This window comes from Rhinolophus ferrumequinum, chromosome 12 (assembly GCF_004115265.2).
Source record: "Rhinolophus ferrumequinum isolate MPI-CBG mRhiFer1 chromosome 12, mRhiFer1_v1.p, whole genome shotgun sequence".
NCBI lineage: Eukaryota > Metazoa > Chordata > Mammalia > Chiroptera > Rhinolophidae > Rhinolophus > Rhinolophus ferrumequinum.
This window is the reverse complement of record NC_046295.1, coordinates 42946263-42956218: the sequence shown is the minus strand read 5'-3', so window position 1 is coordinate 42956218 and position 9956 is coordinate 42946263. Positions and strand designations below refer to the sequence as shown.

The window sequence follows — 9956 nt, the reverse complement described above, 5'->3', positions numbered from 1 at the left end:
TCCCAAAGGAAGTAAGAGCTGCCACATTCATTCACAACCCAAAGCCAGTTTCAAAATTGCACAGAAGCGTTTTCAGGAAACCACTGTCAAAAGCCTTGAAGCCCTTTCCTTTGTCATCTAATAACTGAGGTACCTAAGATCCAGTGTCCCTGTCCAGACCATCATAATATCCCATCTGCCCAGTGGTTGTGGTGGCTCTTTATCGTTTTAACTAAAAGCTCATTCAATCAAAACCTGAATATTGTTTACAAGCTGGCTTAGATTGTGTTCCCCAGAAGCAGTCCCTGAGAATGAAGGTCCATGCACATATGGCTTATTAAATACATGTTCCCAGGGGAGAATGACGAGCGAATAAAGGAACAGGACAGAGAAGAGAGGAAGCTACTCAAGGGTGAATGCCTGGCAGGTCCTGCAGAAGGTAGCTTCATCTAGGTCCCTGAGGGACTCAGAAGTGAACGTTATGCCTCAGCACTGGAGCAAAGGAGCTCTGAGGCATCTTCCCATCATCGGTTAAGAGTTGTACCCCTCATTCCCCCATCATTGGTTAAGGGTTGTACCAGAGTGGTTTCTAGACACCATGATAAATTCTCCAGGCACTTTGGTCTCTCCAGGTGTTCAGGAAAATTCTACAGCCCAAGTGTAGTTTTCCTAAAATGAGCCCCAGGTACCTACTATTGGCAGTGAAAGTACATCAAAACCAGTTGGAACATGAAAACCATAAAACAGGATTCAGGGGGATCTGGGCAAGTACACATACCCTGATTCCGTATTTCTACTAAACTATATGCAGAGGAAAACGTCATGGATGTGTGGAATGAATTAACTTTGTATGTTTGTTGCAGTGCTATTTAAAATGGATGTGTCACCTGGGAGGGTTTTGGCTTCAAGTAACCAGAACCTCAGCTCAAACTGGGTTCAGTAATAAAGGGAGTCTGCTAGTTCACATACTGACAGATCCAGAAGTAGTTAGAGTTTCCACTACCATTCTGTCAGGGCTCAGCTTCATTTCCTGCGGGTTCTCCAGGCCATGCCCTCCTCTCTGTGCTGACTTTGTCCATAACGTGGCTTCTGCATGACTTCCTTTTTGTTTTTTTTAATGGCTGCAGATGCTATAGAAGGAGAGGGACTTTTCTCTTTCTCTAACCACACAACACAAATGCCGAGCTTTATTCCAATGTATTTCACTTAGGTTTCTTGTTCACTCCTGAGCAAACCACTATGTCAATGAGCTTGGGGTTACGTTGAATAGTTGATGCCAAACAGGGATAATTTGAAGAGGGAAAGGGAGAGAGAAGGAAAATGCCACCCAAACCACAGAGTTGATTAACCGTGGGCAGGGGGAGTATTAAATAGCCATCACAGCAGGGCAAAACTGAAGACAACTTAATATCTAAAAACAGGACATTGATTTCACCAGTTAAAATATCATCATTTGGTAGAATGCTACACATCCATGTAACAATATGAAAAGATGTTCAAAATGTGCTTGGTAGGGAAAGAGTAGATTACATAACTCCTGGAAAGATATATATCCATTCGTTAACAACCTTCTCTCTAGCTGATAAGAAATACTCAAACGCTGTATATCCTTCCTCCAAACAAAATCAACGCTGACAGAGATTTCTCCACTAGGAACCAAAAAGGTTCCCCATTTCAAAGAACTGCCAGTGCCTTTCTTTTCACCCCAGAAGTTGTCAGCCCTGATAAAGAGGACTATTAGTGACATGATTTAATGAAGTTCTCCCAGAAGCTCCCAGAGGCTAGGTACCTGGCTAGCAGCTGGTGCCACTCCTGTTGGAGCATGAAGCCTGACTCAATTTCCATGGGTTATTTTGTCCTACTTTGCTTAATTTTTGGTGCCTGTGTAGCAGAAAATTAATTCAACTGTCAGGGAGCAGGCCCAAAGATGTGCTGGGCTGTCTTTCCAGTGTCCCCATCAACCATGGTACCAATTCTCCCCTTGGAAAAACAGCAGTAAGGGAAATATCAAAATACCAGACCTAGGTCCTTAGTAAACCACACCAGTTGGAGTTTAGATAACTAATTGTCACACCCCAGCCCTCAAAATCAGCACCAAATTTCTCAAAACCACTAGGAATAGTTATTTTATCCTTTATTTTCTATGAAGTGGCAGCCTTAAATTTGGGCCATTGTTTTAAATTGCCCAGGCCATAAGGAAGTCTAGAATTATGAGGACTACTGAAAAATGTAAGGTATTTTTAAGGGACTGAAAATGTCACCAAACTTCTGTGGTTCTAACATCAACTGACTTCTTGGAAGTCATTTTCCTGCTCTAAGTGTTATAGAGTTTTCTTTATATATGGCTACCATGAGTGATGGGCTCACCCACTTCTGGACACACAGGAAAGATACTTCTCTGCTCCTTTTACCTTTGGGTGCTGAGACTAGTTCTGGACAACTGCTTGTAAACAGCATTGAGACGTGTCATTTCTGGGCCAAAGCACTTAACAGTGAGACCCTCCAACTACCCCACGTGCATCATCAACCGTGGAAGTATGCGTTGCGATGGAGGTGCTGCAAGGTGAAAGCAGCCTTTGAGCCAAATCTTGGAGGAGTCTCCCAGACTCTCAACTAACATTAGGTGAATAAAAAACAAATGTTCATGTTGCAAAAATATTTAAACCCTGTGTTGACTGTTACAATAACACATCCAACCTGCCTTGACTAATACACCCTTTTACTGTGGGTCAAACCTAGTATTGAGCACTTCATATGCATTATCTCATTTACTCTTCAAAACAACCTGAAAAGATTGATTTCATTATTATTCCACTCACTGATGAAACAACAGAGAGCTTAAATAACTTGTCCAAGATCGCACAGCAACTAAGTGATGGAACCAAGATAAGAAAACCCAGGTTTAACTCCAGACTTCCACTCATAACCACCACATTACTAGTATGGGATGGAGTCAAAGAAAAATGAAGAAGCCAAAGGTAAGCTACAAAGACAGAGCTAAGTCGAAAGGAGAGAAGAGGGGAACAAGAGAGTCTGAAGGGCTAGAGCTGAGAAAGAAATTTAAGAATTAAAAGAAAGGTAGATACCTTCGGAAAGAGGCCTAACAGACCAACTCCCAAAATAACATCTGGCAATTTAACTATACCAGGAGGAGTGTCAGGGATGCAAAGCCACAAATGAGAAATAAACTAGCAGTTATCTTAACTGCATTACATTTGTGTAAATGGAGCATATCACAATCAAGATGAGAATAGGAAAATTTTCCCTATTTTAAATGCAAAAATAATTGCCTATTTTCCTACTACGTGGGAAACTGAGCCATTTTTTTCTCACAAAATATTTTATTTCCAATGACTATCCAGATGCCAATCTTCATAGAAACCCAACAAAAATGTCAGAATAATAAATTTTATTGAGCATTCATTTGTTTAGAGTATCAATGGATTTGGTGTTCCCTTTGATAGTAAATCAAAGAACCCAAATCATTAGTATTGAACCAGAGTAATTATGGAGTGGCTAAAATGCAAATATGTATATTGCCACTTTTAAGAAATTTTTCAGGATGTGATTATAAATAGGTATCCCCAGAATTTAATAAAGAACATATATTTAAATTCAAAATTTTAAGCATTAAACATGAAAGACAATTCTTCAGTAAATTAAAATTCACATGTTCTAATAATGTTGGAAAATATCTACATATATACATTTATGTATATTTTATTGTTTTAAGAAAACCTAATTGGAAGAATCAAATCAATGTACCATTTCCAATGTACCAATGTACAATGTACCACTATACCAATGTAGCTCCTCCTAAATAGAATTTAAAAAACAATTACTTTTTAAGTTAAAGTTTATTGGGGTGACAATTGTTAGTAGAGTTACATAGATTTCAGGTGTACAATTCTGTAATACATCATCTATAAATCACATTGTGTGTTCACCACCCAGAGTCAGTTCTCCTTCCATCACCATGTATTTGATCCCCTTTATCCTCATCTACCACCCCTTACCCCCTCACCCTCTGGTAACCACTAAACTATTGTCTGTGTCTGTGAGTTTTAGTTTGTCTTGTTCTTTTGTTGTTTTTGGTTTATATACCACATATCAGTGAAATCATATGGTTCTCTGCTTTTTCTGTCTGAGTTATTTCGCTTAGCATTATAATCTCAAGATCCATCCATGTTGTCACAAATGGTCCTATACCATCTTTTCTTACCGCCGAATAGTATTCCATTGTGTATATATACCACAACTTCTTTATCCATTCATCTATCGAAGGACATTTTGGTTGTTTCCATGTCTTGGCCACCATAAATAAAGCTGCAATGAACATTGGAGCACACGTGTCTTTATGTATAAATGTTTTCAGATTTTTTTGGATAGATCCACAGGAGAGGGATTGCTGGGTCATATGGTAATTCTATTCGTAATTTAAAAAACAATTTTAATTTGACCCAAAATTATGGGTTTGCTTTAGAATTTATGGAATTGTTTTAATTTCTTAACTTGTCACAATTTCAGAAGCTACCTGCCTTCCCCTTCTATGTGTCATCACTGGTTTCAATTTCATTTTTCTGGCTGTAGTCTTTATGCTTTTTCAGTTAGACTCGAGACTGAATTTCAGTAAAGGATAGAGCCCCCACTAGAAAAGAGGGGGTACCACTTTCATTCTTTACTGAGTTGTGCCTCTAAACACGTAAAAAATGATGAAGGAATAAACAAAAACTGAAAGTGGGTTATCACAAATGAGACAGTTGCAGAAAGGCCATATCCATTCTAAAATGATTCCAAACTTCATGACACATATTGCTGCTTTTTAATAAAGCATTGAAAGCCAAAAAAAAAAAAAAGATAATTTTGGAGTGGAAGGAGATCGACTAAAGAGCAATTACCCACTCACCCTACTTTCCCACCTCTCCCCCACACACGGTTGCCACTCTGGTTTGACTTCTCAGGGATCCCACTTATTCTCACCTTTTTACAAATGCCCTTCCCTCTGATTCTTTTTCCTATCAAGATCCTACATATCCTTCAGAGCTCAGTTCAAGTGCCACCTCCACCATTAAGCCCCCATGAAAGCTCAACCTACTAGGACACCTTTTCCTCTAAATTTTTGTTATTCCAATCTTCTTTATCACACACGTAGGATGGGGTTGCTTTGTCATCATTTCTATGTGATTAGTCTTGTTCCTTCACCTAGAGAGTATCCTTACAGCCATCTCTTACACATTACTTTTTTCCCCTGGATGTCTAGCATGATAATGATCCTAGAGCAGAGGCTTGGTTTAAGTGTATTGTTTAAATAAGTATGTATAATAATGAAATACTGAAAATGGAATGACAAAAGCAGAAATTTAAGATTAAAATCCAGTTTCCTCAACATAAGCAAACACCAGTCTTAATCATTGCAAATCCAACCCCAGTGACCTGACTCATTTAAGAACCCATAAACAAATAATGTTTAAATATCCTTCTGCTCCTAGGAGAGGGCAGAAGTTTATAGTCTTGTGCTTTGACAGTAACCTACAGATACATTCTCTAGAGCCATGTGGCCTGATAAAAGCAGCTCAAAAATCATGCCGTGACTGGCTTTCTTTATGGGGAGACTGGTATGGAAGCATGGGCTCCAGCGTTGTCGTAATATTGATTTTCTGGAACGCTTGTTTTCAATAGTACTAGCTTTTGTCCATTAAGCAGTAACCACTGCTGAGCATGTCAGACAAAAATTCTGAGAATTGAACATTAACGTGCTTTCATGAGAAATTTTGAAATTCAATTTAGTTACATAATTGAACAGGAATCTATCACTGAAAACAAGCTGACTGGCCACCGATAGGGGAAAAGATGAGTTAGGTGTAGTAGACACTGTCTGATGCCTCCGTTGCCCTCCCTTCCTGCCTTGTGGAATAGCCATGTTGCTTGGGTAGAATTTCCCCTTTCCCCAATACAAGCCCATTCATATAATCTCACCCCTCCACCCTCTTGCCACCGTGATTCTCTTAGTTATGGGCAAAAACTTGGCTAATCAGTTCATGGCACTCCCTGGCTACAGTGACTTAGGTTTAGGTTGGTAAATCAAAGTGAAAAGACAAAGCTTTTGTTTAATAGTTTGGAGAGACAATCTCTCTCTGTATGGAAAGCCAGTGCTATGAAATGAATTTCTGCCCCCTCCCAAATTCATATGTTGAAGCCATAACCCCCAATGTGATGGTATTTGAAGACATGGCCTTTGTGAGGTAATTAGGTTTAAATGAGGTCGTGAAGGTGGGGTCTTCATGATGGAGTTAGTGCCCTTATAAGAACAGACACCAGAGAGCTTGCTTCCTTGCTACCTCCACCCCAGGTAGCAAGGAAAGGCCATGTGAAGACACAGCAAGAAGGCAGTTGTTTGCCACCCTAGGAGCAAGCCTTCAGCAGATCCAACCCTGCTGGCACCTTGATCTTACACTGGTAGTCTCCAGAACTGTGAGGATAAATTCCTGTGGGTTAAGCCACCCAGCCTGTGGTATTTTGTTGTGGAATCCCAAGCTAAGTCATCCAGTAAGTAGGTATGAAGCCTGAAACAGGAGCAGCCTTTTTTTATCCCCTGAAAAAAGCCCGCCTAATGATGGAAGCTTCTGGAGAAGGACAGACCTCCTGAGAGAAAGAAACAGAAACAATTCTCTAATGATATCACACCTAATCCCATGTGTAGCTTAGGGTTCTTGCAAATCAAATCCTCCTAACATGTAGAAATTCTATATGCACAAGGATGGAGTTTAAAAGGGAATATGAAAGCAGATTGCATTTTTAGGGTAGGGAGATTGGTGGTTTTTCTATTTTATTTCAAAATCAGTTTGCCTTTATTAAGGGTTTACAACGGGTCAGGTACATGCATCATCTCATCTAATCCCCATTTTACAACAAAGTAACTGCAATTTTAATGTTGTTCATTCCAAAAATAAAATCTTGAACAATAATTGAACTGTTAAAAGACTACTTTGTCTGCTCCTGGAATCCATCCTCCTATTGAATATAAAAGTACAAAGTTTGGTTGGTATGAAAGAATCCCTCTACACAACACAGGAAGGGCAGATGGACAATCTCTTTTTCAAACAAGTTTACAATCTCTTACCCAAACAAGCTGAGCCCAACACAAATATCATTTAATCTTGCCCTCTACTACAGGAACATCAATATTGTTCCTAGATAAGATGACCACAACACTAGGGACATAGTGAGGATTCAATAAATATTTGTTGCATTTTATGAACAACCTTGCAGTTGATCCTTTGCAATGTACTTCATTCCTTTAATTGTTTATTCAAATGCTTCTGTTGAGATAGCATTTGTACTGGAATGTTTAAACTAAAACGAAGAACTACACTCACCTGAATCAAGATCAAACCGGCCTCTCATGACTATATCTGAAAGTCCTTGATCTTTTAAAATACTGAGCTAGATAAGCCCACGCTCCACCCTGTGACCTGAATGATCCACAGACAAGCTTCCAACTGGGTTTGGCCAATGAAAAGGCCAGATAGGACACAAGACATGGGAGAACGAGGTCGGAGTACTTACCCCTCTGGCTTTCCCTCTACAGGGCCCCTGCAGGCTGATTACCTCCTGTCATCAGCCACTTCCACACAGCCTGCCCCATCTCCAGACTCCAGTAGCTCCCACATCCACCGAGGGCAGTAACGACAGATCCCACAAGCACCTCACTGTTTCTAACCCCAGCACACTGCACATTTACCTGGGATTTTTACGGGATGAGCATGCAAACCATCCAAAATATCTTTAGTGTCAAAACTGGTTATCAGCTCTCAGACAACCAAATAGTCAACCATTTTCTGAACCAGAGGGATCCGATAGTGAAGAATATTAAGATACAGGAAACAGCTGGAAAAAGAAGGGAGTCTTCTGGCAGAAAAAGATGAGAATGGAAAATACCGCTATCTTTGTTCCGGTCACCTACATCTGCCTGCCAACTAGAACTTATTTGTGGAGGAGTTCAGGAAAAGTCCCTCCAGCATCTGGATCATGAAATCTTGGGGCAAGGCCCAGGGCAAGGGCATCTTTCTGATCAACAAGCTCTAGCAAATCAAAAAATGGTCCCGGGACAGCAAACCATATCTGTTTGTGCCTCAGTCCACTAAGGAAACCTACATGATCTCTCTATATTCACAACCCGTTACTAACTGGCTGAAGTTTGACCTGCGCTTCTCTGTCCTGGTGCCTACATCCCACCCACTGCACTGTTGCATGTAGTATAAGCTTGGGTTTTGCCACTTCTGCACAGTAAATTACACACCCAGCACCAGTGAGTTGGACAACATGTTTGTTCACCTCACCAACATTGCCATTAAGAAATGTGGCGAGGACTACAACCACATCCATGGGGGCAAGTGGCCTGTGACCAACCTGCAGCTCTACCTGGAGAGCACCTGAGACAAGGAGATGACAAGCGAGCGATTCGGTGAGATCCACTGGATCAATGTGCAGTCTCTGAAGGCCGCAGCACCAGTGATGAACAATGACAAGCACTGCTTTGAGTGCTACAGCTATGGCATCATCATAGAAGATAAGCTGAAGGCTGGCTAATTGAGCTTAATGCGTCCCCATCTCTCACCTCCAGCACTGCCAGAAATCGAATCCTTAAGTATAACCTAATTAACGACACCCTCAATACTGCAGTTCCTAATGGTGAAATTCCAGACTGTAAATGGAACAAGTCACCCCCAAAGGAAGTTCTGGACAATTATGAAATTCTCTGCGATGGAGAGCTGGTACAGGGTGACAGGATTGACAGAGCTAAGTCAATCTGGCCAGACACGCTAGGGCCCAAAGGGGGTCTGTTGAGAGACTCCGGGAGAACTGTCCTCACAACCTGGAAGTGACCACTAGTCACAGTGAGACTCCAACCTGGACCCTCCCAGAACCACTCACTGCACCCGGGCCCTCACTGAAGGCCTATTTTGAAATTTCCTTTTGCTAGAGCTTTTTTCCTTTCCTAAGCCCTGCAAATAAATAAAGGCACTTCTTTGGAACGTTAAAAAAGAAAAATTCCTAAGATCTGGCAACACTGGGTGCACATTCCCATAAAGCCACCATCACTGGGGCTGAGGAACAGCCATTCTCTTTAGACTAGAACTTCCACCATCTGCCTCATTGACTTACGTTAAATTCTGGCTTCTGGAACCATCTGAGCTGGCCACGCCTGCAAATTCAGAGAATGAGTTCCTGACCTCCCCTTCTTCTTCCCCAGGGAAGAACAATGAGATTCTTGATATGGCAACCTTTATGGTTCCCCCTGACGAGCAGTGGAAATATTTGGGCCCTTGTGACTGAGGGACAATCTCCTTGCTCATAAGATGTGGCATCAGCTTTACTGTCATCAAACAGTAACTTTCCTGGATTATAGAAAGACTTCTACAGAAAACTCTGTAGTTTAAATTCCAGACTCTCTACATCTCTACATCCATCTAGAGAGTTCCAAATTCACATAGAGCCATTTATGAAAATGTATTCACTTTAAAGGGGCATATTGTTTCAGATTATGCTCTGCACTGAAGTCACAGTGAGTCTCTGGCCGCCCCTCCCCCTCCTGAACCTCTCCCTAGTCCCATCCCAGTAGATGATGAGAAAAATGTGCTCTCACTCTCGGTTCAGCCCCTTTGCTTTGGGAAGTCCAGATTTGCCTCATATTCACCTGTCTTTGGAGCTGTACATCTAGCTCCATTGGGCCTCTAATGAGAATAGATGAGGAAAAGCACAAGAACCTTCCATGTAACAAATGGAGAGCTGTCCTTTTTAAACTGTCAGTAGTGCGACCATGATGAATAGAAACATGAATAGCTCTGATGAAGCCCTGGTTAACTTCTCAGCCAGATAGCCTCTGGAAGTAGAGAGAAAATCTTTTAACATTTCAATCAGATTGACATCAAGCAATGAAGACTGTTGCTTTGAGGCAGAAATCTAAGGCAAGGCAG

General features: G+C 41.2%; 1 pseudogene; it reads left to right on the top strand.

The window, feature by feature from the left end:
- The first annotated feature begins 2926 nt into the window (after positions 1 to 2926).
- Positions 2927 to 8864, top strand: LOC117031525 (probable tubulin polyglutamylase TTLL1; annotated as a pseudogene).
- The last annotated feature ends 1092 nt before the right edge of the window (positions 8865 to 9956 follow it).